Here is a 27,951-nt window from a genome sequence, read left to right as displayed (position 1 = left end):
AAGTAAAAATTATAGAAAGAAACTGAGAACATCTCTCATGCAGTGTTATTAATAACTGAAATGCAGTTAATTGGTAGTCCTAGAATGATCTTATGTTAGTGTTTTACACCGGGCATATTAAAACTACAAAGCCTAACATTTACTCAACACAGACAGGAGAAAGCAATAGGATATTAAGTTAAATGTTCACTGACTGAAACTCTTGAGAGCACGTCACATTCGGTTTTCCACAGACTTGCGTAACCAAAACATTCCGCTGTTTTTTGTTGTTGTTTTTTTTACGTTGCACTGAAAGCTGAAAGTTGCACGCCGCGTTCTCCTTTTTCCAAAGCGCTAGGGCGGTTGCGCTCCGGAGGCGTCTGTCGTTGCTCTGTTGGTTCTTGTCACGTGACCTACGGTGCGCTTGCGGCATTCTGAAAAGTAGAGATGTTTTTATCTAGATGCGGCGCGGACGCGCTTGGAAAAAACGAGCGCGTCGCTTCCATTATGAGCGCGCATACCGCGCGCCTACATTTGAAATAACGAACTTGAGCGCGCAAAAGACGCGATATGTGAACACGCACTTAAGGTGTTTTTTCGGTGGAAATAGAGCGTCGCTGCTTAGTCCCTCTGCCATTGTGGTTGACGAGCACGGCACTTTAAGCTGGTGCACCGCTGGTGTAACTTTGTTTTCGTTTTGTGTTAGGTGCAAAAGTTCCGTACTTTGCAGAACACTCGGTGTAGCATAGTCTTTACGATTAATTAACCGTGACGTTTTAAAGCGCGGTTAATTGTGAAATCCGGTAATCGCTGCATCCCTAATGGAGAGTACACCTTCTCAAGGTGTCAAATACAATGTTTCAGGACATTCTGATGTTGTTTTCCATAATAAGAGCCCCTCAAAACTCATATATACTCTGTTTTGTCCATACATTCAGAAAATCATAACAATAAAAGTCCTAGCTTCCACAGACAAATTCCACCTCTGCTGGAGAGTACACCTTCTCAAGGTGTCAACTACAATGTTTCAGGACATTCTGATGTTGTTTTACAAAATAAGAGCCCCCCAAAACTCATATATACTCTGTTTTGTCCATACATTCAGAAAATCATAAAAATAAAAGTCCTAGCTTCCACAGACCAATTCCACCTCAGCTGGAGAGTACACCTTCTCAAGGTGTCAACTACAATGTTTCAGGACATTCTGATGTTGTTTTACAAAATAAGAGCCCCCCAAAACTCATATATACGCTGTTTTGTCCATACATTCAGAAAATTATAAAAATAAAAGTCCTAGCTTCCACAGACCAATTCCACCTCAGCTGGAGAGTACACCTTCTCAAGGTGTCAACTACAATGTTTCAGGACATTCTGATGTTGTTTTACAAAATAAGAGCCCCCCAAAACTCATATATACTCTGTTTTGTCCATACATTCAGAAAATCATAAAAATAAAAGTCCTTGCTTCCACAGACCAATTCCACCTCATCTGGAGAGTACACCTTCTCAAGGTGTCAACTACAATGTTTCAGGACATTCTGATGTTGTTTTACAAAATAAGACCCCCCAAAACTCATATATACTTTGTTTTGTCCATACATTCAGAAAATCATAAAAATAAAAGTCCTAGCTTCCACAGACCAATTCCACCTCAGCTGGAGAGTACACCTTCTCAAGGTGTCAACTACAATGTTTCAGGACATTTTGATGTTGTTTTACAAAATAAGAACCCCCCAAAACTCATATATACGCTGTTTTGTCCATACATTCAGAAAATTATAAAAATAAAAGTCCTTGCTTCCACAGACCAATTCCACCTCATCTGGAGAGTACACCTTCTCAAGGTGTCAACTACAATGTTTCAGGACATTCTGATGTTGTTTTACAAAATAAGAGCCCCACAAAACTCATATATACTCTGTTTTGTCCATACATTCAGAAAATCATAAAAATAAAAGTCCTAGTTTCCACAGACCAATTCAACCTCAGCTGGAGAGTACACCTTCTCAAGGTGTCAAGTACATTGTTTCAGGACATTCTGATGTTGTTTTACACAATAAGAGCCCCCCAAACTCATATATTACCTGTTTTGTCCATACATTCAGAAAATTATAAAAATAAAAGTTCTAGCTTCCACAGACCAATTCCACCTCCTCTGGAGAGTACACCTTCTCAAGGTGTCAACTACAATGTTTCAGGACATTCTGATGTTGTTTTACAAAATAAGAGCCCCACAAAACTCATATATTACCTGTTTTGTCCATACATTCAGGAAATTATAAAAATAAAAGTCCTTGCTTCCACAGACCAATTCCACCTCATCTGGAGAGTACACCTTCTCAAGGTGTCAACTACAATGTTTCAGGACATTCTGATGTTGTTTTACAAAATAAGAGCCCCACAAAACTCATATATTACCTGTTTTGTCCATACATTCAGAAAATCATAAAAATAAAAGTTCTAGCTTCCACAGACCAATTCCACCTCATCTGGAGAGTACACCTTCTCAAGGTGTCAACTACAATGTTTCAGGACATTCTGATGTTGTTTTACAAAATAAGAGCCCCCCAAACTACGCCGTTTTGTCCATACATTCAGAAAATCATAAAAATAAAAGTCCTAGCTTCCACAGACCAATTCCACCTCAGCTGGCGAGTACACCTTCTCAAGGTGTCAACTACAATGTTTCAGGACATTCTGATGTTGTTTTACAAAATAAGAACCCCCCAAAACTCATATATACGCTGTTTTGTCCATACATTCAGAAAATTATAAAAATAAAAGTCCTTGCTTCCACAGACAAATTCCACCTCTGCTGGAGAGTACACCTTCTCAAGGTGTCAACTGCAGTGTTTCAGGACATTCTGATGTTGTTTTACAAAATAAGAGCCCCCCCCAAACTCATATATACGCTGTTTTGTCCATACATTCAGAAAATTATAAAAATAAAAGTCCTAGCTTCCACAGACCAATTCCACCTCAGCTGGAGAGTACACCTTCTCAAGGTGTCAACTACAATGTTTCAGGACATTCTGATGTTGTTTTACAAAATAAGAGCCCCACAAAACTCATATATTACCTGTTGTGTCCATACATTCAGAAAATCATAAAAATAAAAGTCCTAGCTTCCACAGACAAGTTTCACCTCAGCTGGAGAGTACACCTTCTCAAGGTGTCAACTGCAGTATTTCAGGACATTCTGATGTTGTTTTACAAAATAAGAGCCCCCCAAAACTCATATATTACCTGTTTTGTCCATACATTCAGAAAATTATAAAAATAAAAGTCCTAGCTTCCACAGACCAATTCCACCTCAGCTGGAGAGTACACCTTCTCAAGGTGTCAACTACAATGTTTCAGGACATTCTGATGTTGTTTTACAAAATAAGAGCCCCCCAAAACTCATATATACGCTGTTTTGTCCATACATTCAGAAAATTATAAAAATAAAAGTCCTTGCTTCTACAGACCAATTCCACCTCATCAGGGTTGGGTTGCACCAGCCGTTCGTAACTTCTTTCTTAAATTGTAACGTAAAGTCCACACTAGAGGCTTAGTAACTACTAGCTAGTTTGTAACTAACTCTGTACTTTATTCCGTTGCACCATTTGTTCGTAAGGTAGAACTTAGCTAGTAGGTCGTAAACTCTCCGTAAAGTAATGCGTAGTCGCATAATATGACGTTTAGCCTCGATGAACCAATAGCAGCCTTCAAATACGTGAGCAGAAGTTGTGTTGAAATGCCGTGAATTTCAGTTTATCCTTCATTCTAACTTCTTTTGCCTCACGTTACTAACGGTAAAAATAAGTTTCCATTTAATACGATACTTGATCATGAATAACATAAGTGTTTTTATATATAAATAACATTCAGAAACTGTATTTGAAATGAAATTAATAAGGATCAATAAATAAATATTCATACAAAAAACAAGAAATTACGTTTATTGATTATGACTGATATTTGACATGCACAATGTATTAAAGGCTCATTCAGTCGGGACTTTTATTCTGAGACCGCATTTAGTCGGGACTTTTATTCTGAAACCGTAGTCATGGTAACATGCAGAACAGTGTACAGTCGTCAGTGCAACTGCCGCTATCTGCTGTGTGTAGGTGATCTGTGAGAGCTGTCAGCTGTAAAGTTGCTGATTCCTGTTCGTTCGGGGTGATTGGTGCAACTGTAATATTATGATGTTAGTCATTGCCCTTAAAGTAAGTCAATTTGATTATATTTATGTTGATTTTCAGTTGTGTAACTTGATCTGAATAGACTTAAGCGTCTGTGACATAAGTGCATGTCCGGACATGTCCTGTATAGATCGTTCTGTGTTATCCAGATCGGTAATATGCTAGTATTTAGTAATAGGCTATTACTTGAGTGTGACGATTCATTCTTTATTAAGCGCCATATCAATGTTATGGGTTATTAATGAGGGGATGTTAGTCGGTCTGTTAATATGTTCCAATACTAGACGATCAGCGTCATGTCTGTTTGTATGTAATGCATATGAGCCATGCGGTTACCCATATATGGGCATTGTATGTTATTGAGGACAAATTGCCCTTATAGTGTGTATTTTCCTGTTTAATACCATGTTTCTGTTTATTCAACTGGATGTTAAGTAGAAAAATGTCAATGATGAGTATTGAGGATAATTATTTAATTATTTAACAGTGAATGCTTATTATTGTATTTAGTTTATTCATTCTCTTTATTGTACTTATTTTCCAGACTATGTACATCATTGAATATACAGTTGTGATCCATCCATCTACCTACAATACACCAAGTTAATCTGATCACCTGTCTCCTCATTATTTGTGCTCTTACCGGCACCCAGAAGGGTTTACTCATCCATCACCTAATCCAAACCTAACAGTCCAAAGCCTCTCCAACAAATTGGTCCTTCGAGCCGGAGTGAGTATTCCCCTCTGAAGTTATGGACTCTGATGAGGAGATGCTTGGAGGAACTCGCCCTAAGCGCCATACTCGTCCTCCAGCTTACCTACAGCAATATGAGGTACATTATACACGAGGCAGACCTGTCGCTGATCATGATGTTCCACAAACCTGGGAGGCACCTGCCCAACGGACTCCCCCCTCATCCTTCCAGACCTACGCCATTGCCCCTGATGGTGACCTGATATGTTCTGGTGGATCACAGATCATGTCCTCGAATTATCTGCCTCCACAGCATGTTGTATGTCCTCAGCGTTCCTTCTCGTCGCCTTCGGCAGCTGATTTCACTACCTCTGCACATGACCGTGAGCGACAGCATTTGCGCCAGGAGCATGCACAACTAATGCAGACACATCAGGCTTTCCAGGCTGACTTAAGGGAGTTGAGAGAAGTCCGTGCTGAAGTTAGAGAATTAGTACAGGTGGCTCAGTCCCTTCGAGTCGATCTCAGTAAAGCTAGAGGAGAGAACCTATCGCCAGCACAGCTGACAGCGTCTCAGTTATCCAGCCCCCTGAGGCCAGCTGAATCTACAAACTTAGTGGAGGATGGACACTTCGCTGAGCTTCCCCCACCCCCGTGGCCTGAGCCTGACGTTGAGCTGAGAGCCCGGGTGGATGCCCTTGCTTTGTCTGATACGGGTGCCACAATTCACCTACCTGTGATGCCAGAGACCAGAAATTATCCCTTTGTATCCCCAGCTACTCAGTCACGCCCTCCTAAACCTTATGCTCCTGATGTCTGGCGATTTCCCCCTCCTCCTACTCCTAAAGAGCTTCAAGAGCTGCTAACACCTGCGGCCATGCCTTTACCTGCCAACCGCACGTCGGTACCTATCTCCTCACGGTTCAGCTCTATGCCTGCTTATTCGATTCCTCCAAATCTAGCGATGAAGGTAGAACCCAATCAACCTCTTGCAGTATCTATGTCTGAATATGTGTACAGAGGACCTACCCCTACCATTCCTAAGTTTAGCCGGCCTGATCCTGGTGAGTTTGCCAGACTCCGGATTGCTTTAGAGAACCTGCTCCCTCCTGACGGGACAGAACTTTTCAAATACCAGATCTTAGTGGATCATCTCAAGCTTGAGGAGGCTAGAATGATAGCGGACGCTTATCTGAACTCCCTTACCCCATTCACTGATACAATGACTGCACTTCATGAGAAGTTTGGTCAACCGCATCAACTTGCCTTAAGGAGGATCGCTGTTGTTCTTGAGAGTCCTGACATCAAGCGAGGTGATATATCTGCCTTCCAGAGGTTCGCTCTCCAGGTACAGTCACTAGTGGGACTACTGAGAACCTTGGGACGCGATGGTGAACTGGAGCTAAGTTGTGGGTCCCATGTTGCGCGACTTCTTAGTAAGCTTCCACCTGAGCTGCGTGCTGACTTCCGTCGCCATATGTTCCACCAACCTGGCATGACCCCTAATCTAGTTGACCTTTCGAACTGGCTCCGTTACGAAACATGGTGCCACAGCTACGATGCCGAGCCGATGTCTAAAGTCTTTCACGCTAAGCAAGACTCTGGAAAGAGAACTGTGACCATCCTGCATGGGGTTAAAGAACCCCCAGTTGAGACTCCCATCTCTCGCAAGGGTCCCGTTTCACAAACTAAACCTTCTAAAGTGAAACGGTATTGTCCATTCTGTGATCAGACTGAGCATTATCTAAGCCAGTGTGCATCCTTCAGTAAGCTTAACTCTGACCAGGTCAGGACATGGATTCGGAGTAACAACCGTTGCTGGCGATGCGCTAGGGCACACCATGCTGCTCAATGTGACCTTAAGAAACCCTGCAACCTATGCCAAGGCACACATCTCCGCCCTCTTCATGAGGTGAATGTTGGTCTATCCCCGAGGGAGGATTCGGCTCAAGTGGAAAAGAGCTGCCTGACGAATTCCTCTCCGGATCGACTCTTCCTGGATAAACCCTCTGTCGGAGGTCGAGTCATGCTCAAAGTGGTTCCTGTAAATTTACATTATGAAGATCGCACCCTTGACACCTTCGCTCTTCTTGACGATGGCTCGGAGAGGACTATTCTGCTCTCCACTGCAGTTAAGGCCTTGGGCATCAAGGGTGTCCCTGAGGATCTGCCTTTGCGGACGGTGAGAGACGATATTCAGGTCCTTCATGGCTCTTCCATATCCTTTCAGATCTCTTCCATCTGTAAACCCCAAACCAGTTATAAGATCAATCATGCCTTCACAGCAGATCGTCTTAACCTATCCCGCCAGTCTTACCCAGTAGAACAGCTACGACAGAAGTACAGGCATCTGCGGGGTCTTCCAATCAGTACACTTAATGAAGTCCAGCCTTTACTTCTCATCGGTTCCGATCAGCCCCATCTCATAATTCCGACAGAGCCTGTTCATTGGGGCGGCCCGGGTGCGCCAGCTGCAGTTCATACACGCCTAGGATGGACGCTCCAGGGCCCCATTCCTTTCATGGGGCGGCCTCATGCAGCACGGCAATGCCTGTTAACATCCATGGATCCAATTCAGGACGAACTCTTCCAGAATGTTCAACGCCTGTGGCAGTTGGATGTGGGTCCGCAGTGGGAGAGTAAAGATGTAACCCGGTCCAAGCAAGATCATGAGGCTCTTCAGCTGCTTGAGATGGAAACCCGCACTCACCCTGTGGAGGGCATCAATCGGTTAGCTACGCCTTTACTGCGGCGTAAGGATATGCCTTGTTTGAATGCACCTAAGGAGTCAGTCCTACCTACCCTTCGTAGTGTAGAGAGGCGTCTGCTGAAGGACCCCACCAAAGCTGAGGTCTATAAAGAGGAAATGAGGAAATTAGTTGAGACAGGAGCTGTTCGGGAAGCGACTGACCCCTTACCTGATTCGGCTGAATGCTGGTACATCCCTCACCACATTGTTAGTCACAATGGAAAGTGCCGCATTGTCTTTAACTGCTCCCATCAGTATCAAGGACAAAGCCTCAATCAGTACCTGTTGCCAGGGCCCACCCTTGGGGCCTCGCTATTGGGTGTTCTTATCCGCTTCAGAGAACATCCTGTGGCAGTGAGTGGGGACATCAAGGCGATGTTTCACCAGGTTCGCCTTTTACCTGGGGATCGTCCTCTACTCCGCTTCCTTTGGCGGGACCTGAAGATGGATGAGGCACCTAGGATTCTTGAGTGGCAGGTACTACCCTTTGGCACGACCTCCAGTCCATGCTGTGCAACCTACGCACTACAACGCCATGTACAGCAACATCCTCAGACTGATGAAACGATTCGGTTTTCGGTGGAGAGATGTTTCTATGTCGATAATTGCCTGCAGAGCCTGCCTACTGTTGAAGCAGCGCGAAGTTTGATTGATCGACTACGGAATATCCTCTCTGGAGCTGGATTTGACATTCGCCAGTGGGCCTGCAATGCTCCTGGTGTGGTGAGTCACCTACCAACCAATGCCCGAGCTGTGAGTGTGGAACTGTGGTTGACGCAGGAGAAGTCAGATATCCCTGAATCAACGCTAGGCCTGAGCTGGAACTGGCAGACGGACACTTTGTCGTACAAGCACCGACCTGTGGTATATAACACTCTTACATTGAGGAATATCTATAAGGTCCTAGCTTCCCAATACGACCCTCTTGGCTGGCTTCTACCTTTTACGACTCGAGCGAAAGTGATCATTAAGCAACTGTGGAACAAACAGAGAGGGTGGGATGACCCCAACTTACCACCTGAGCTCCTCCGGTCTTGGAATAGTTGGGAAGAGGAACTCCAATACCTCCCTGGTATCACGTTTTCCCGGCCATATCTCCCTCCTGAAGTTGAAATGAGTATAGCTACTCATGAGGTACATGTCTTCTCGGATGCTTCTGAGCAGGCATACGGAGCGGTGGCTTACCTCCGGACTACCGACCAGGAAGGTCGGACCTACCTGTCCTTTATCATCGCACGCTCGCGTGTCACTCCTAGACGAGCTCACTCTATTCCAAGACTGGAACTCTGCGGAAGTCTAGTCGCAGCACAGTTGGCTAAGTTACTGGAGAAAGAGTTGACCCTACCCATCAAGTCTATTTCCCTGTGGACAGACTCTACCACGGTCCTTCAGTGGTTGAATTCGGAGTCCTGTCGATACAGAGTCTTTGTCGGAAACAGAATTGCTGAGATCCAGGAGTTGACGGATAAGTGTTCATGGCATTATGTAAGTTCTGCAGACAATCCGGCTGATGACCTCACGAAAGGGAAACCTCTTCAATACCTCGCTGCATCCAACCGATGGTCTCAAGGACCCTCCTTCCTCCTCCAGGATCCCAAGGATTGGCCAGTATTACCTACGACTGAGACCATGGCAGACAAGGTTGAACTGCGGAAATCGGCCTTCTGTGGGATCAGTACCTGCCCTCCTTCTTCTGGCAATACTGATGGGTGGAACTACCATACCTGGCAGGAACTATTGGACGTGACAGCCCAAGAACTTCGAACTACCATTTCTCCTGGGACTTCTCCCCAGGCTGAGGATTACCATCAGGCTGAGCTCCAAATTCTCAGACGGGTGCAGCAGGAATCATTTCCTGAGGACTATAAATTGTTAGAGAGTGGGAAGTCAGTCAGGTCCAAAAGTCGTCTAATCACCTTAGCCCCGGAAATGGATCCGTCCAGTGGTCTTATCAGGGTAGGAGGTCGTCTGAGGAGAGTTGCAGGCATTGAGGACTCTGTTTTACATCCTCTGGTTTTGGACCCTTATCACCCAGTCACCCGTTTGATCATACATCATTATGACCAGAAGTTACATCATTCTGGATCTGAACGGCTGTTTGCCGAACTACGGAGATATTACTGGATTCTTCGTGGCCGCGAAGCTGTGCGACGGTTTCAACATGAGTGTCCGGAATGTCAACGGTGGAGGGCCCAACCGACAATCCCTAAGATGGCAGATTTACCCTCTGCTCGTCTTCGGCTCTACAAGCCTGCCTTCCATTCTTGTGGAATGGACTGTTTTGGACCATTGCTGGTCAGACTCGGAAGACGTACAGAGAAGCGTTGGGGTATTCTGTTTAAATGTTTGACCACGAGAGCAGTCCATTTAGACCTACTTCCAAGCATGAGTACTGACTCCTTCCTCATGGCTCTTAGAAGGTTTGTCTCGAGGAGAGGGACACCGGCTGAGTTATGGTCAGATCAAGGTACGAACTTCCGCGGGGGTGAAAGGGAGTTACGGGAAGCTTATGCCGCATTAGTTCCTGATATACAGCATCAGCTTGCTCGTCAGAAGATCCATTTCCATTTCAATCCCCCATCGGCCCCCCACTTCGGTGGAGTCTGGGAACGGGAGGTGAGATCTGTTAAGTCAGCCTTGTACACAGTTTTGGATTCAGAGTCAGTTCCCGAGGAAGTGTTGATGACCGTCTTGCTGGAAGTGGAGGCCATCCTGAATTCAAAACCCTTGGGTTATGTGTCGTCCGATATTGCAGATGCTGACCCAGTGACGCCAAATAGTTTCCTCATGGGGCGGCCGGATGGATCTCTGCCTCAAGTCATTTACCCAGAATCAGAGATGCTAAGTCGCCGGCGCTGGCGACATTCCCAGATCCTAGCGGACCGATTCTGGTCAAGGTTCATTAGGGACTATCTTCCCAGCCTTCAAACTCGCCAGAAATGGCAAGCCTCTCCCCCTGACTTGAAGGAGAAAACATTTGTTTTAGTTGTAGACCCCCAATTACCTCGTGGTTTATGGCCTGTGGGACAAGTTATCAAGACTCACCTAAGTCCGGATGGTCATATCCGTTCAGCGGACGTTCAGATAAAGGGCCAAGTTTACACCAGACCGGTAGCCCGCCTAGTCATCCTGCCAGCCTTACCTAAGGATTGTCCCGATGCTGCTAGCCCCTGATAAGTGAAGTCGCCTTTCATGGCAGCAAAGATGCTCCACATCTTTGGGGGCGGCTGTATTAAAGGCTCATTCAGTCGGGACTTTTATTCTGAGACCGCATTTAGTCGGGACTTTTATTCTGAAACCGTAGTCATGGTAACATGCAGAACAGTGTACAGTCGTCAGTGCAACTGCCGCTATCTGCTGTGTGTAGGTGATCTGTGAGAGCTGTCAGCTGTAAAGTTGCTGATTCCTGTTCGTTCGGGGTGATTGGTGCAACTGTAATATTATGATGTTAGTCATTGCCCTTAAAGTAAGTCAATTTGATTATATTTATGTTGATTTTCAGTTGTGTAACTTGATCTGAATAGACTTAAGCGTCTGTGACATAAGTGCATGTCCGGACATGTCCTGTATAGATCGTTCTGTGTTATCCAGATCGGTAATATGCTAGTATTTAGTAATAGGCTATTACTTGAGTGTGACGATTCATTCTTTATTAAGCGCCATATCAATGTTATGGGTTATTAATGAGGGGATGTTAGTCGGTCTGTTAATATGTTCCAATACTAGACGATCAGCGTCATGTCTGTTTGTATGTAATGCATATGAGCCATGCGGTTACCCATATATGGGCATTGTATGTTATTGAGGACAAATTGCCCTTATAGTGTGTATTTTCCTGTTTAATACCATGTTTCTGTTTATTCAACTGGATGTTAAGTAGAAAAATGTCAATGATGAGTATTGAGGATAATTATTTAATTATTTAACAGTGAATGCTTATTATTGTATTTAGTTTATTCATTCTCTTTATTGTACTTATTTTCCAGACTATGTACATCATTGAATATACAGTTGTGATCCATCCATCTACCTACAATACACCAAGTTAATCTGATCACCTGTCTCCTCATTATTTGTGCTCTTACCGGCACCCAGAAGGGTTTACTCATCCATCACCTAATCCAAACCTAACAGTCCAAAGCCTCTCCAACACACAACATGAACCAATGCACACAGCGGCGCTGTGTAGGACCTATTTTTTACAGTCGTTTAGGACGGGTTCGTGTTAAAGTGCTGCTAACAAAGTAATCTTTTCACATAATGTTCTCTCTCTCAGGGGCGTAGAATTTAGTAGGGACGCTAGGGACGTGTCCCTACCATCCAGTGACACTGATATATCCCTAGCAAAATTTTCGATCAAAACTTTAAATATATTAAATATTGATGTCCCCGTCCCCACCAATTTCAAAATCAAACCTACGCCACTGCTCTCTCTTAAAATGTAAGCGAGTGTAAATGTCAGCATTATCATATATGTCTAAAGAATTGAAGTCTGTCAGGTAAAAGAAGAGCTTATTGATGCAGTTCAGTCTGTCTGATATTTTATTCCAACCGTTACTCCTGATCGGAGCTGCCGTAAATATTTAGTTGGAACGTAGAGTTACGTTTAAACTAAGTTTAATGGTGCAACGGAAAAATATTTAGTAGTGCGTAAGTTGTAACTTAGTGCCCATTTACGTCAAAACTAGGCTAAGTTGTAACTTACGCACAGCTGGTGCAACCGGCCCCTGGAGAGTACACCTTCTCAAGGTGTCAACTACAATGTTTCAGGACATTCTGATGTTGTTTTACAAAATAAGAGCCCCCCAAAACTCATATATTACCTGTTTTGTCCATTCATTCAGAAAATCATAAAAATAAAAGTCCTAGCTTCCACAGACCAATTCAACCTCAGCTGGAGAGTACTCCTTCTCAAGGTGTCAATTACAGTGTTTCAGGACATTCTGATGTTGTTTTCCAAAATAAGAGGCCCCCAAAACTCATATATTAGCTGTTTTGTCTACACATTCAGAAAATCATAAAAATAAAAGTCCTATTTTCCACAGACCAATTCCACCTCAGCTGGAGAGTACACCTTCTCAAGGTGTCAACTACAATGTTTCAGGACATTCTGATGTTGTTTTACAAAATAAGAGCCCCCCAAACTACGCTGTTTTGTCCATACATTCAGAAAATCATAAAAATAAAAGTCCTAGCTTCCACAGACCAATTCCACCACAGCTGGCGAGTACACCTTCTCAAGGTGTCAACTACAATGTTTCAGGACATTCTGATGTTGTTTTCCATAATAAGAGCCCCACAAAACTCATAAATACGCTGTTTTGTCCATACATTCAGAAAATTTAAAAAAATAAAAGTCCTAGCTTCCACAGACCAATTCCACCTCAGCTGGAGAGTACACCTTCTCAAGGTGTCAACTACAATGTTCCAGGACATTCTGATGTTGTTTTACAAAATAAGAGCCCCACAAAACTCATATATTACCTGTTTTGTCCATACATTCAGAAAATCATAAAAATAAAAGTCCTAGCTTCCACAGACCAATTCCACCTCAGCTGGAGAGTACACCTTCTCAAGGTGTCAACTACAATGTTTCAGGACATTCTGATGTTGTTTTACAAAATAAGAGCCCCCCAAACTACGCTGTTTTCTCCATACATTCAGAAAATCATAAAAATAAAAGTCCTAGCTTCCACAGACCAATTCCACCACAGCTGGCGAGTACACCTTCTCAAGGTGTCAACTACAATGTTTCAGGACATTCTGATGTTGTTTTCCATAATAAGAGCCCCACAAAACTCATAAATACGCTGTTTTGTCCATACATTCAGAAAATTTAAAAAAATAAAAGTCCTAGCTTCCACAGACCAATTCCACCTCAGCTGGAGAGTACCATAGACATCATATAGATAGACGCCCTATCGACCGCTACTGCCTATTGGCGTGGACGAGCCGTGGGGCCGCCATCTTAGACCGGTCGCCCGCTCCGCTCAGTGTAATCTGTTTGGCAGTTGCAATGAGCTGTCTGCGCATTTAATTAATCATATCTCACTGAATACCGAACTGATTTTCACGCGGTTTGTTTTGCTGCAAAGGTCATACACGTAGCTACGATACAGGACACATTCAATATTTTATTCACAAAATACAATTAATAGTACGGTAGTGTTATATCTTAAATATTACATGTGAAAAGTAATCTCCGAGCGATGGTCCACCGATTTGAGCAGGAATATGCTGCACAGTGCTCTGGCATCTACTCCTGCTAAGCAACGCATATTGGAGTATGACCGGTTTAAGATGGCGGCCGCATTTCTTGCGCCCAGCGGCCAATAGGGCGTCTATCTATATGATGTCTATGGAGAGTACACCTTCTCAAGGTGTCAACTACAATGTTTCAGGACATTCTGATGTTGTTTTACAAAATAAGAACCCCCCAAAACTCATATATACGCTGTTTTGTCCATACATTCAGAAAATTATAAAAATAAAAGTCCTTGCTTCCACAGACAAATTCCACCTCTGCTGGAGAGTACACCTTCTCAAGGTGTCAACTGCAGTGTTTCAGGACATTCTGATGTTGTTTTACAAAATAAGAGCCCCCCCCAAACTCATATATACGCTGTTTTGTCCATACATTCAGAAAATTATAAAAATAAAAGTCCTAGCTTCCACAGACCAATTCCACCTCAGCTGGAGAGTACACCTTCTCAAGGTGTCAACTACAATGTTTCAGGACATTCTGATGTTGTTTTACAAAATAAGAGCCCCACAAAACTCATATATTACCTGTTTTGTCCATACATTCAGAAAATTATAAAAATAAAAGTCCTAGCTTCCACAGACCAATTCCACCTCAGCTGGAGAGTACACCTTCTCAAGGTGTCAATTACAGTATTTCAGGACATTCTGATGTTGTTTTACAAAATAAGAGCCCCCCAAAACTCATATATTACCTGTTTTGTCCATACATTCAGAAAATTATAAAAATAAAAGTCCTGGCTTTCACAGACCAATTCCACCTCAGCTGGCGAGTACACCTTCTCAAGGTGTCAACTACAATGTTTCAGGACATTCTGATGTTGTTTTACAAAATAAGAGCCCCCCAAAACTCATATATACGCTGTTTTGTCCATACATTCAGAAAATTATAAAAATAAAAGTCCTAGCTTCCACAGACCAATTCCACCTCAGCTGGAGAGTACACCTTCTCAAGGTGTCAATTACAGTGTTTCGGGACATTCTGATGTTGTTTTCCAAAATAAGAGGCCCCCAAAACTCATATATTAGCTGTTTTGTCTACACATTCAGAAAATCATAAAAATAAAAGTCCTAGCTTCCACAGACCAATTCCACCTCAGCTGGAGAGTACACCTTCTCAAGGTGTCAACTACAATGTTTCAGGACATTCTGATGTTGTTTTACAAAATAAGAGCCCCCCAAACTACGCTGTTTTGTCCATACATTCAGAAAATCATAAAAATAAAAGTCCTAGCTTCCACAGACCAATTCCACCTCAGCTGGCGAGTACACCTTCTCAAGGTGTCAACTACAATGTTTCAGGACATTCTGATGTTGTTTTCCATAATAAGAGCCCCACAAAACTCATATATACGCTGTTTTGTCCATACATTCAGAAAATTATAAAAAATAAAAGTCCTAGCTTCCACAGACCAATTCCACCTCAGCTGGAGAGTACACCTTCTCAAGGTGTCAACTACAATGTTTCAGGACATTCTGATGTTGTTTTACAAAATAAGAGCCCCACAAAACTCATATATTACCTGTTTTGTCCATACATTCAGAAAATCATAAAAATAAAAGTCCTAGCTTCCACAGACCAATTCCACCTCAGCTGGAGAGTACACCTTCTCAAGGTGTCAACTACAATGTTTCAGGACATTCTGATGTTAATTTACTAAATAAGAGCCCCCCAAATCTCATATATTACCTGTTGTGTCCATAAATTCAGAAAATCATAAAAAATAAAAGTCCTAGCTTACACAGACCAATTTCATCTCAGATGGAGAGGACACCTTCTCACGGTGTCAACTACAATGTTTCAGGACATTCTGATGTTGTTTTCCAAAATAAGAGCCCCCCAAAACTCATATATACGCTGTTTTGTCCATACAATTCAGAAAATTATAAAAATAAAAGTCCTAGCTTCCACAGACCAATTCCACCTCAGCTGGAGAGTACACCTTCTCAAGGTGTCAATTACAGTGTTTCGGGACATTCTGATGTTGTTTTCCAAAATAAGAGCCCCCAAAACTCATATATTAGCTGTTTTGTCTACACATTCAGAAAATCATAAAAATAAAAGTCCTAGCTTCCACAGACCAATTCCACCTCAGCTGGAGAGTACACCTTCTCAAGGTGTCAACTACAATGTTTCAGGACATTCTGATGTTGTTTTACAAAATAAGAGCCCCCCAAACTACGCTGTTTTGTCCATACATTCAGAAAATCATAAAAATAAAAGTCCTAGCTTCCACAGACCAATTCCACCTCAGCTGGCGAGTACACCTTCTCAAGGTGTCAACTACAATGTTTCAGGACATTCTGATGTTGTTTTCCATAATAAGAGCCCCACAAAACTCATATATACGGTGTTTTGTCCATACATTCAGAAAATTATAAAAAATAAAAGTCCTAGCTTCCACAGACCAATTCCACCTCAGCTGGAGAGTACACCTTCTCAAGGTGTCAACTACAATGTTTCAGGACATTCTGATGTTGTTTTACAAAATAAGAGCCCCACAAAACTCATATATTACCTGTTTTGTCCATACATTCAGAAAATCATAAAAATAAAAGTCCTAGCTTCCACAGACCAATTCCACCTCAGCTGGAGAGTACACCTTCTCAAGGTGTCAACTACAATGTTTCAGGACATTCTGAGGTTGTTTTCCAAAATAAGAGCCCCCCAAAACACATATATTACCTGTTGTGTCCATAAATTCAGAAAATCCTAAAAATAAAAGTCCTAGCTTACACAGACCAATTTCACCTCAGATGGAGAGGACTCCTTCTCACAGTGTCAACTAAAATGTTTCAGGACATTCTCATGTTGTTTTCCAAAATAAATGGCCTTTAAAGACTTCTGTTTTCTTACGAGAGGTTCTCTCGTATTGCGTAAGTTGCTTACACTACGGGTAAAGTAATCTTTTCTCGAGATCTGAAGCCAAAAATTATCCTTAATTTTCTATTTATTGTCAACGCAGTGCGGCAGACAGCAGAACATAGCAGGCTGTATAAGCGTGCTCATTGGCTGTCCTGGGGCAACTGCAGCAGCCTACCGGTGAGCCCTACGCGCCCTCCACGCGTCACAGCCTGCCAGAATGGGTGTGGCTAGCGTATATAAAAGAAGGGCTCAACAGGCTGAACTCTGATTTTCATCTCTTCAGCGAAGCTGCCGCCGTCTAAACAAGCGACCAGCAATCCTAGGAAAGCGTCTGAGGAAGCCGGCCGTCTTCGCCGCCTTCAGCCATCCATGCCTGCTGCGCTATGCGGCGATTATATCCTTTTCTGCTGTGTGTGTGTCCACACAATTTTCTCTTGTAAAAGAGCGCGAGGAGTTTTTCTCAAAATGCCTCGCTCTTCCTGTGGCCCGTGCCGACTCACGATGCGCAACTCCTGCGCCTCCTCACCAAGGCCGTTGACCAACTTGGCCTCTAGTGGTCAGCGCCTGATGAGCCCGCGCTGAACAGACTCGATGGCTGTTTCCTTCATCGCCGCCGCCAAGCACCCGCATCCAGGACTGCACCCTTCCTTCCAGAGCTCCACGCTGAGCTTTCGAAATCGTTGAATGCTCCGTTCTCCGCGAGAGTCCACTCTCATGTCTCCTCGGCGCTCTCACAGGTTGACGGCGCCGCCAAGAAAGGGTATAGCTCCCTCCCCCCAGTGGAAGAAGCGGTTGCAGCGCACCTTTGCCTGCCTTCTGGATGGCGTTCAAAGACTTCCCTCCCGTCCAAGACCTACAGGACTACATCAGCCCTTGTCGGCCGCGCTTTCGCCGCCACCAGACAGGCTGCCTCAGCCTTGCACTCCATGGCAGTCCTACAAATCCTCCAAGCCGATCTCCTCCGTGAGCTGGATGAGAAAGGCCCGGATCCTGCCTCAATCACGGATTTGGGCAGCACGACGGACCTCTCCCTTCGCGCTACTAAATCCGCTGCCCAGGCTCTTGGAAGGTGCATGTCCTCGCTGACCGTCACAGAGCGGCACCTCTGGTTGACGCTCGGCGACATAAGGGAGTCCAAGTGGGCTGTTTTCCTCAACGCCCCGTTCTCCGCCACCGGCCTCTTTGGCCCAGCGGTTAGCAGGATCGTAGGCCGCTTCTCGGAGGTACAAAAGACCACGCAGGCTATGAACCTTTTTCTGCCTCGACGCTCGAGCTCACCCGCACGCCGCCCTCGGGACCAGCCTGCTCGAAGCCTCACCCAGCGTCCGGCTCAACCTCCGTCTTCGCAGCGTCGACAGGGCGGGGACTCCAGCCTAAGATCGCGCTGAAACCTGAGCCTGCGAAGTCCTCCTAGCAGCTCGAAGGAGGAAAAGACGGTTAAGCCCCGCCGCGGCCGGTCCACCATCAAAGTTTTACGCTCTGCCAGTCTGCCGTAGTTATGGCTACTGCAGATGTGTTTTACGCAGCCAACGAGCCGGTGACACAACCCACTCGCCTGTATACAACCGGCGTTGTCACGGCAACCCAAAGAAATGTCAAAAAGAGCATAATGTCTGGTTGTCCGGCTCACGCCGCATGTGTTTTAAGTGTAGAAAATGTGCCCACGTCTCAATGTTCACCCCTACACACAAGCCCCGTGTCTCTCACAGAGCCCACTCTCATAAAGCTGGCAAAAGCCGCTCGAGTGTTAGATGTAGGACATGTGCCTGCGACCCCGTGCCCATACCTACTCACTACCCGCTCTGTTTCACGGCCACTCCCTGCCTGTCACATTACAGATGTAAGTCCTGTGCCTGCTCACGAGCGCTCACACTTACTGACAAGCATCTTACCCCCGGTGCGCCCTGTTCCTCGCACAATATGCTCCCCATCCAAAGCCACCGGGACATCGTGTATAAAACGGCCAGCCATCACTGTCTGCGAGCCGCCATATTCGAGTACTGAGAGCGTGCGCACTGCACCCACACCTCCGAATCAGGTACTCGAGCCCGCAGAATGCGGCAATCGGAACCCGGAGACCTAGCCCTGCATGCAAAAGCATGGGAAGCTATTCCAGGCGCGTCAGAATGGGTGCTGAGCACAGTAAAGCAGGGCTATTCATTGCAGTTTGCTCGCCGTCCCCCGCGCTTTCGAGCGCGAACCGAGACGAGAGTGAATGGGGAAGTAGCACACCTACTTCATGCAGAAATAGTGAAACTACTGTGCAAGGGAGCCATAGAACCGGTACCTCCTTCTCTGAGCGAGTCAGGCTTTTACAGCCGTTACTTCCTCGTGCCCAAGAAGGACGGAGCTCTCAGACCGATTTTAGATATGAGATATTTGATCAGAGCTTTTATGAGACGACCGTTCAAAATGCTCTCAACCAGACAGATCCTCGCACAAATTCGCCCGGGGGACAGGTTTATTTCCCTCGATCTGAAAGACGCTTACTTTCAGATTCAGATAGTACCTCGTCACAGGCCATTCTTGAGATTCGCCTTCGACGGTCAGGTACATCAATACACTGTCCTGCTGTTCGGCCTATCTTTAGCAACCCGTACTTTCACGAAGTGCATGGACACGGCCCTCGCTCCCCTGAGAAGTCAGGGCATGCGGATTTTGAACTATTTGGACGATTGGCTGATTCTAGCACAGTCAGAGAAAGAACTTATTTCTCACAGAACGGTGCTTCTCAGTCACCTGGAAAGCCTGGGTCTCACGGTCAACTGGACCAAGAGCTCATTACTGTCCAGTCAGTCGGCCTCTTTTCTGGGTATAGACCTGGACTCTGTGGCAATGACGGCCCGGCTGTCAACACAGCGTGCGTCGTGTTCAACGCCTGGCCGCATCTTTCCAGAAAGACAGAGTTGCACCTCTAAAAACATTTCAGAGGATGCTGGGTTGTATGGCATCAGCTGCAGCAGTGCTTCAGCTGGGTCTACTGCGTATGCGCCCGCTGCAACTCTGGTTGAACGCTCGAGTGCCTCACCGAGCCTGGGCATGTGGTCAGACCAAGAGAGATGCCTTCATATAAACTGTCTGGAGATGGTAGCGGTCGAGAACGCGCTGAAGCCACCATGTTCTAGTCCGCTCAGACAACATGTCTGTGGTGTCCTACGTGAACCACCAAGGCGGTGTCAGATCCAGGAATCTCTGCAAACTGATGGAACGCCTTCTCATGTGGGCCCATCACTCGTTGCGCCTGCTGAGAGCCGCGCATGTACCGGGCCTCGAGAATGTCAGCCCAGACAGACTGTCCAGGGACAACATTCCCCCGGGAGAATGGTCCCTACACCCTCAGACAGTCCAGTCACTATGGCGCCTTTTCGGCAAAGCGGAAGTCGACCTTTTTGCGTTAAAAGACAACGCTCATTGCCCGAGATTCTTCTCGAAGAGCGAGGATGCGCTGGCCCAAACCTGGCCCAGCTGCCCGCTGTACGCTTTTCCTCCGATCTTGCTGTTACCACAGGAAATCAAGAGGATCAGGGAAACGCGCCGCTCAGTGCTCCTCATAGCCCCGCGATGGGAGAACCAAACTTGGGTTCAACTTCCGATCCCGGTGAGGAAAGATCTCTCTCAAGCCGGTGGATCAATTTGGCATCCCCACCCAAGAGCGCTGGTCTCTGCATGCGTGGATGATCAACGGATACCCGTTGCTTTGCCAGAAGGGGTCGTGAACACGATCACACAGTCTAGAGCTCCTTCTACGAGAAAGCTCTATGCGTCCTAATGGTCGGTGTTCTCCGAATGGTGCGTTACAAAGAGCCTGGACCCACGCACATGTGGGGTTTCGTGGGTGCTTTCCTTCCTTCAAGAGCTGTTGGAAATAGTCAGGTCCCCTTCCACGCTTAAAGTGTACGTTGCGGCCATTGCAGCGTTCACGGAGTTGGCGCGCGGCAAAGCGATAGGAAGGAACGAGCTCATCATCCGCTTCCTCAGAGGAGCAAGGAGGATGAATCCCCCGCGGCTCCCTTCGGTTCTTATTTGGGATCAGAGCCGGCCGAGCCACTAAGCGACCGTTTTAATTGCAATGGGCCCCGTGGCCAGCAGAGGGCCCCCTAGAGTCACTGCTAGCTAGTGGGGGGAAAAAATCGCACAACAAAAGTAACATAAAATAAATAAATAAAAAGAAATGGACCTACAGCGCTTTTTATCAGGCATCATGATAAGCACAGAGTTGTTATTTATTTAGTTCTGTATTATGGCAAATCAACCAGGAGCTCCCCGCTAAGGCGCGCGCGCGTCTTGATCCCGACTGGCCCTATGATGTCACTCGTTGTCACTTGGTCAGTCAGTTAGCGACTCCGACGAATCGACGATGTCTGACAAGAAACGAAAATATCTTTCTGGCCAAGAAAAACGACAAAAAAGAGCCTGGAAGAAGAGAAGAAGGAAGAAGATAAAGGTATGTAAGCCTGTAGGCTTAATTTTCCGATTTCTGTAGGCTAATATGGATAATCTGCACTAAAAGTCTTATATTAGCCTAAATCGTGCTTGTATTAATTTTCTACAGTTGTTTAACTTACATGCTAATAACATGCTGCATAAAATTGGTTTAGTATACCATTTGCTGTGGTGTTACTGTTAAAGCATTTAACAGAACAATATAAACCCAGTTTGGATTCTACACTAAAGGGCTAACATTAGTTTACTCCTTATGTCCCCTTAGGAGCACTATTAAAGTAGCTGCTATATGCTGCCAGTAAGCAAAGCTCCAGCTGTTGGTGAGTATAAAGGGGCTGTAAAATGATAACCTTCTGCATTTTAAAAATTAAGTCTAACTTTATGTATAATTATTTTCTTTATTTGGATTGGATTTTAATAGTTATATTGAAATGTTACCTTATTCTTAATATTGTTACTATTGATCTTCTTTGTGGTGTTTTAGATGTTATTGTTAATTTTGTTTATTTGAAAAATCTATTTGTTATTTTATATAAAATTATATATTTAAATGCTATTCTATTTGCTCTATTTAATTTAAATTTTATATATATATATATATGTGCTGTAGTTTGTGACTCTTAAACTCTGGTGTCAATAAAAATGTATCTTTGTTCAGTGAAAATCACTTTATCTGTCTTTTTATTTAGCAAGTTAATCAGTGTGTTGGGATCTTTCTTTGGTCATAGAGGCCCTGAAAGTGTTTCCCTTTGAACCGTTGGAATCCGTGGACCTAAAATACCTCTCGCTCAAGACCGTTTTTCTGATAGCTCTGTCATCAGTAAAACGTGTGGGGGATCTACACGCGCTATCTGTTAGCCCCGCGTGTCTCGAGTTCGGACCAAACGACTCCTCAAACCGAGACATGGTTATGTCCCCAAGGCGATTGGCACGCCTTTTAGAGCACAGGTCATCTCCCTATCGGCTCTGCCAGCATCCGATAGCGAAGACAGTGATAACCTCCTATGCCCCGTCAGGGCGCTGAGAGTTTACATCACGCGCTCCGCCGCCTTCAGGCGTTCTGAGCAGCTCTTTGTTTTGTTTGGAGGGCGCACCAAGGTAACCTGACTCCGCCAGATGGATTTGCTCCGCATATCCATCTGGAAACCTTCCGTTGAAGTAGTTTTGGTAAGGGGCGAAAATACTGGTTAGCTGATTGGCCTATGTTGGTGATAGACGGGCCAAATCAACCAATCAGATCAACGAAGCATATGACGTACTAACAGAGCGTATCTTTTCCTCTGAGAAAAGCCTCCAGAGCAGTGTTTTGCTCTTCTTTCAGTGAAGAAATACTCTGTAATTCCGATAAAACTTGCTCGATAGCCACGCTGATGCTAGTTTCATCCGCTGAAGCCGACATGTTCTTTAGACTGAACTGTCGCGCTTCTCGTTGCGTCACACCTCAACCCGCCTCAAAGCCAACGCTGATTGGACGTTCGTTTGGTGAACTGCTCCCAAATTTTCTTTAACGGAAAGTATCCAGACTGATCTGCGAGTGAAACCTTGAAAGCTCGCGAGATCAGGATGGTCTCACGAGGCTAGCACCAAGGGTCTCGCTGCCTCGAAACATAGCCTGTCCAGATGGATAGTGGACACTATCGCAGCAGCTTATGCGTCCAAACACCTGCAGTGCCCTATGGGCATCAGGGCCCATTCCACTAGAGGCATGGCTTCGTCGTGGGCTTGGTCCAGCGGGATTTCTATTCACGATATTTGTATGGCGGCAGGCTGGGCCTACCCCTATACATTTGTAAGGTTTTATAACCTGGAAGTTCCCGCCTTGCAGGCTAAACTTTTATCAGTCTAGCGATGTGTATGTTCTGCCCAGCGGTGCATGTGCCGGTTACTCTCATGTCACTACTCTCATGTCTTCTGGTTGAGCTGCACAAAAGGGTGAGACTCTCTATACATCGACCGGCGGAGCCGCTCTATGTTTTTCCTATTATGTGCTTATGTACTGGTGTTGGCCCGCGTTGCCGGCCGCCTTTACTTCATGCGTTTATACGTAGACCGGCGGAGCCGCTCTGTATTCCTATCAAGTGCTTATTACATGTGCTGGCCTGCGTTGCTGCCGCCTGTTCCCGCATGTTATGCTCCCCGGGTTTCCCCCGGTACTCATGCAGTGAATGCTCGGCGCGCATGGCGTTGACAAGGGGTTCCCGTGGCGTAAGCAACTTACGCAATACGAGAGAACCTCTCATTAGAGAACATACTCGGTTACCTAACTAAACCTTGGTTCTCTCTAGAAGAGGGAATGTGTATTGTGTAACCTGCCGTGATCGCGCCACGAGCTTATTCGCTTCAGTCTATGAAAACCAGAGTTCAGCCTGTTGAGCCCTTCTTTTATATATGCTAGCCACACCCATTCTGGCGGGCTGTGACGCGTGGAGGGCGCGTAGGGCTCACCGGTAGGCTGCTGCAGTTTAAGCAGGACAGCTAATGAGCACGCTTATACAGCCTTTTATGTTCTGCTGTCTGCCGCACTGCATTGACAATAAATTCAAAATTAAGGATAATTTTTGGCTTCAGATCTCAAGAAAAGATTACTTTTACCGTAGCGTAAGCAACTTACGCAATACGAGAGAACCTCTCGTAAGAGAATAGAAGTCTTTAAAGGCCATTTATTTTGGAAAAAAACATCAGAATGTCCTGAAACATTGTAGTTGACACCGTGAGAAGGTGTCCTCTCCAGATGAGGTGGAATTGGTCTGTGGAAGCTCGGACTTTTATTTTAATGATTTTCTGAATGTATGGACAAAACAGGTAATATATGAGTTTTGATGGGCTCTTATTTTGTAAAACAACATCAGAATGTCCTGAAACACTGCAGTTGACACCTTGAGAAGGTGTACTCTCCAGCTGAGGTGGAATTGGTCTGTGGAAGCTAGGACTTTTATTTTTTATAATTTTCTGAATGTATGGACACAACAGGTAATAAATGAGTTTTGGGGGGCTCTTATTTTGTAAAACAACATCAGAATGTCCTGAAACATTGTAGTTGACACCTTGAGAAGGTGTACTCTCCAGCTGAGGTGGAATTGGTCTGTGGAAGCTAGGACTTTTATTTTAATGATTTTCTGAATGTATGGACAAAACAGCATACATATGAGTTTTGATGGGCTCTTATTTTGTAAAACAACATCAGAATGTCCTGAAACATTGTAGTTGACACCTTGAGAAGGTGTACTCTCCAGCTGAGGTGGAATTGGTCTGTGGAAGCTAGGACTTTTATTTTTATAATTTTCTGAATGTATGGACAAAACAGCATACATATGAGTTTTGATGGGCTCTTATTTTGTAAAAGAACATCAGAATGTCCTGCAACATTGTAGTTGACACCTTGAGAAGGTGTACTCTCCAGCTGAGGTGGAATTGGTCTGTGGAAGCTAGGACTTTTATTTTTTATAATTTTCTGAATGTATGGACAAAACAGCGTATATATGAGTTTTGTGGGGCTCTTATTATGGAAAACAACATCAGAATGTCCTGAAACATTGTAGTTGACACCTTGAGAAGGTGTACTCTCCAGCTGAGTTGGAATTGGTCTGTGGAAGCTAGGACTTTTATTTTTATGATTTTCTGAATGTATGGACAAAACAGGTAATATATGACTTTTGTGGGGCTCTTATTTTGGAAAACAACATCAGAATGTCCTGACTCATTGTAGTTGACATCTTGAGAAGGTGTACTCTCCAGCTGAGGTGGAATTGGTCTGTGGAAGCTAGGACTTTTATTTTTTATAATTTTCTGAATGTATGGACAAAACAGCGTATATATGAGTTTTGTGGGGCTCTTATTATGGAAAACAACATCAGAATGTCCTGAAACATTGTAGTTGACACCTTGAGAAGGTGTACTCTCCAGCTTAGGTGGAATTGGTCTGTGGAAGCTAGGACTTTTATTTTTATGATTTTCTGAATGTATGGACAAAACAGCATACATATGAGTTTTGATGGGCTCTTATTTTGTAAAACAACATCAGAATGTCCTGAAATATTGTAGTTGACACCTTGAGAAGGTGTACTCTCCAGCTGAGGTGGAATTGGTATGTGAAAGCTAGGACTTTTATTTTTATGATTTTCTGAATGTATGGGCAAAACAGGTAATATATGAGTTTTGGGGGGCTCTTATTTTGTAAAACAACATCAGAATGTCCTGAAACACTGCAGTTGACACCTTGAGAAGGAGTATTCTCCAGCTGAGGTGGAATTGGTCTGTGGAAGCTAGGACTTTTATTTGAATGATTTTCTGAATGTATGGACAAAACAGCATACATATGAGTTTTGATGGGCTCTTATTTTGTAAAACAACATCAGAATGTCCTGAAACATTGTAGTTGACACATTGAGAATGTGTACTCTCCAGATGAGGTGGAATTGGTCTGTGGAAGCTAGGACTTTTATTTTTATGATTTTCTGAATGAATGGACAAAACAGCGTATATATGAGTTTTGTGGGGCTCTTATTTTGTAAAACAACACCAGAATGTCCTGAAACTTTGCAGGGGACACTGTGAGAAGGTGTACTCTACAGCTGAGGTGGAATTGGTCTGTGGAAGCTAGGACTTTTATTTTTATGATTTTCTGAATGTATGGACAAAACAGGTAATATATGACTTTTGTGGGGCTCTTATTTTGTAAAACAACATCAGAATATCCTGAAACATTGTAGCTGACACCTTGAGAAGGTGTACTCTCCAGCTGAGGTGGAATTGGTCTGTGGAAGCTAGGACTTTTATTTTTATGATTTTCTGAATGTATGGACAAAACAGTATACATATGAGTTTTGATGGGCTCTTATTTTGTAAAACAACATCAGAATGTCCTGAAATATTGTAGTTGACACCTTGAGAAAGTGTACTCTCCAGCTGAGGTGGAATTGGTCTGTGGAAGCTAGGACTTTTATTTTTATGATTTTCTGAATGAATGGACAAAACAGCGTATATATGAGTTTTGTGGGGCTCTTATTTTGTAAAACAACACCAGAATGTCCTGAAACTTTGCAGGGGACACTGTGAGAAGGTGTACTCTCCAGCTGAGGTGGAATTGGTCTGTGGATAAAAAAATTAATAATATTGCATTTATAGACACAACAGCATATTTATGATTTTATGAGGACTCAATAGATAGATAGATAGATAGATAGATAGATAGATAGATAGATAGATAGACAGACAGACAGACAGACAGACAGACAGACAGACAGACAGACAGACAGACATATATATATATATATATATATATAATTATAGCTATATATATAGAGAGAGATAATAATATAGATATATAATTATAAAGATAGATAGATAGATAGATAGATAGATAGACAGACAGATATATAGACAGATAGATATATAATTATAGAGATGTATAGATAGATAATAATATAGATATATAATTATAAAGATAGATAGATAGATAGATAGATAGATAGATAGATAGATAGATAATTATAGATAAATAATTATAGATATATATAGATAGATAATTATAGAAATATGTAGATAAATAAATAAATAATTAGAGATGTATAGATAGATAATAATTTAGATAGACAGACGACCGGACGGACAGACAGACAGACAGACAGACAGACAGACAGATAGATAGATAGATAGATAGATAGATAGATAGATAGATAGATACAGATAGACAGACAGACAGATATATAGACAGATATATATATATAATTATAGAGATATATAGATAGATAATAATATAGATATATAATTATAAAGATAGATAGATAGATAGATAGATAGATAGACAGACAGATATATAGACAGATATATATATAATTATAGAGATATATAGATAGATAATAATATAGATATATAATTATAAAGATAGATAGATAGATAGATAGATAGATAGACAGACAGATATATAGACAGATATATATATATAATTATAGAGATATATAGATAGATAATAATATAGATATATAATTATAAAGATAGATAGATAGATAGACAGACAGATATATAGACAGATATATATATATAATTATAGAGATGTATAGATAGATAATAATATAGATATATAATTATAAAGATAGATAGATAGATAGTTATAGATAAATAATTATAGATATATATAGATAGATAATTATAGAAATATGTAGATAAATAAATAAATAATTAGAGATGTATAGATAGATAATAATTTAGATAGACAGACGACCGGACGGACAGACAGACAGACAGACAGACAGACAGACAGACAGAATGAATGTGAAATAGCCTTCGCCGGAAGATCAATGTTTTCAGTTCAGATGCAGGTTGACGGTCTTACCGTAATAGCTAGTGTATACGCGCACCACGAAATATAGGGGCGGCTAGTTTGACCGCTCATTTCGAACTGGAGGCTGGCTTGACTGCAGTCAAAAACGGGTTGCTCAAGGCAAGCGTCAAACGCGCTGAAGGCGGCGATACTACACTCTCGCTTTTAGGAGTTGGGACATGACGGAATATTCACTTGCATATTCGGGCAAGCATTGCATTGTCACTTAAGTTTACCATTCGCTCGTCTTTTTAAGTCTTACCATACCCATTCAAGCGATTTTAAACTATTCAGTACTTCCACGCTCTCTGAGAGATGGTTTTCTCTGCATGCTTACATAGAGTAAAGCCGCCTCACAAACAGCCTGTGAGTAACTAAAGTTCTTTTTCACGGATCGATTTTAGAGCCAAAAACAAGCAAAATGATGTAAAAAATGTCGGTCTTGGTGAG

The 27,951-nt window shown here is 43.6% G+C and overlaps 1 long non-coding RNA gene across 2 annotated transcripts; it reads left to right on the top strand.

Annotated features, from left to right (window-relative positions):
* The first annotated feature begins 10,885 nt into the window (after positions 1-10,885).
* Positions 10,886-11,666, top strand: LOC130080020 (uncharacterized). 2 transcript variants are annotated; one of them, XR_008806640.1, is made up of 2 exons: positions 10,886-11,078; positions 11,599-11,666. It is a non-coding gene; the product is annotated as an uncharacterized LOC130080020 (long non-coding RNA). The 2 variants fall into 2 exon arrangements; XR_008806641.1 differs by having other exon boundaries at positions 10,886-11,207.
* The last annotated feature ends 16,285 nt before the right edge of the window (positions 11,667-27,951 follow it).

The sequence above is a fragment of the Rhinichthys klamathensis genome, unplaced genomic scaffold (genome assembly GCF_029890125.1).
Source record: "Rhinichthys klamathensis goyatoka isolate OS25496 unplaced genomic scaffold, OSU_Roscu_1.1 h1tg000029l_1, whole genome shotgun sequence".
In the NCBI taxonomy this organism is placed as follows: Eukaryota; Metazoa; Chordata; class Actinopteri; order Cypriniformes; family Leuciscidae; genus Rhinichthys; species Rhinichthys klamathensis.
The sequence above is the reverse complement of the archived record's forward strand: the minus strand, read 5'-3'. Positions and strand labels throughout refer to the sequence as shown.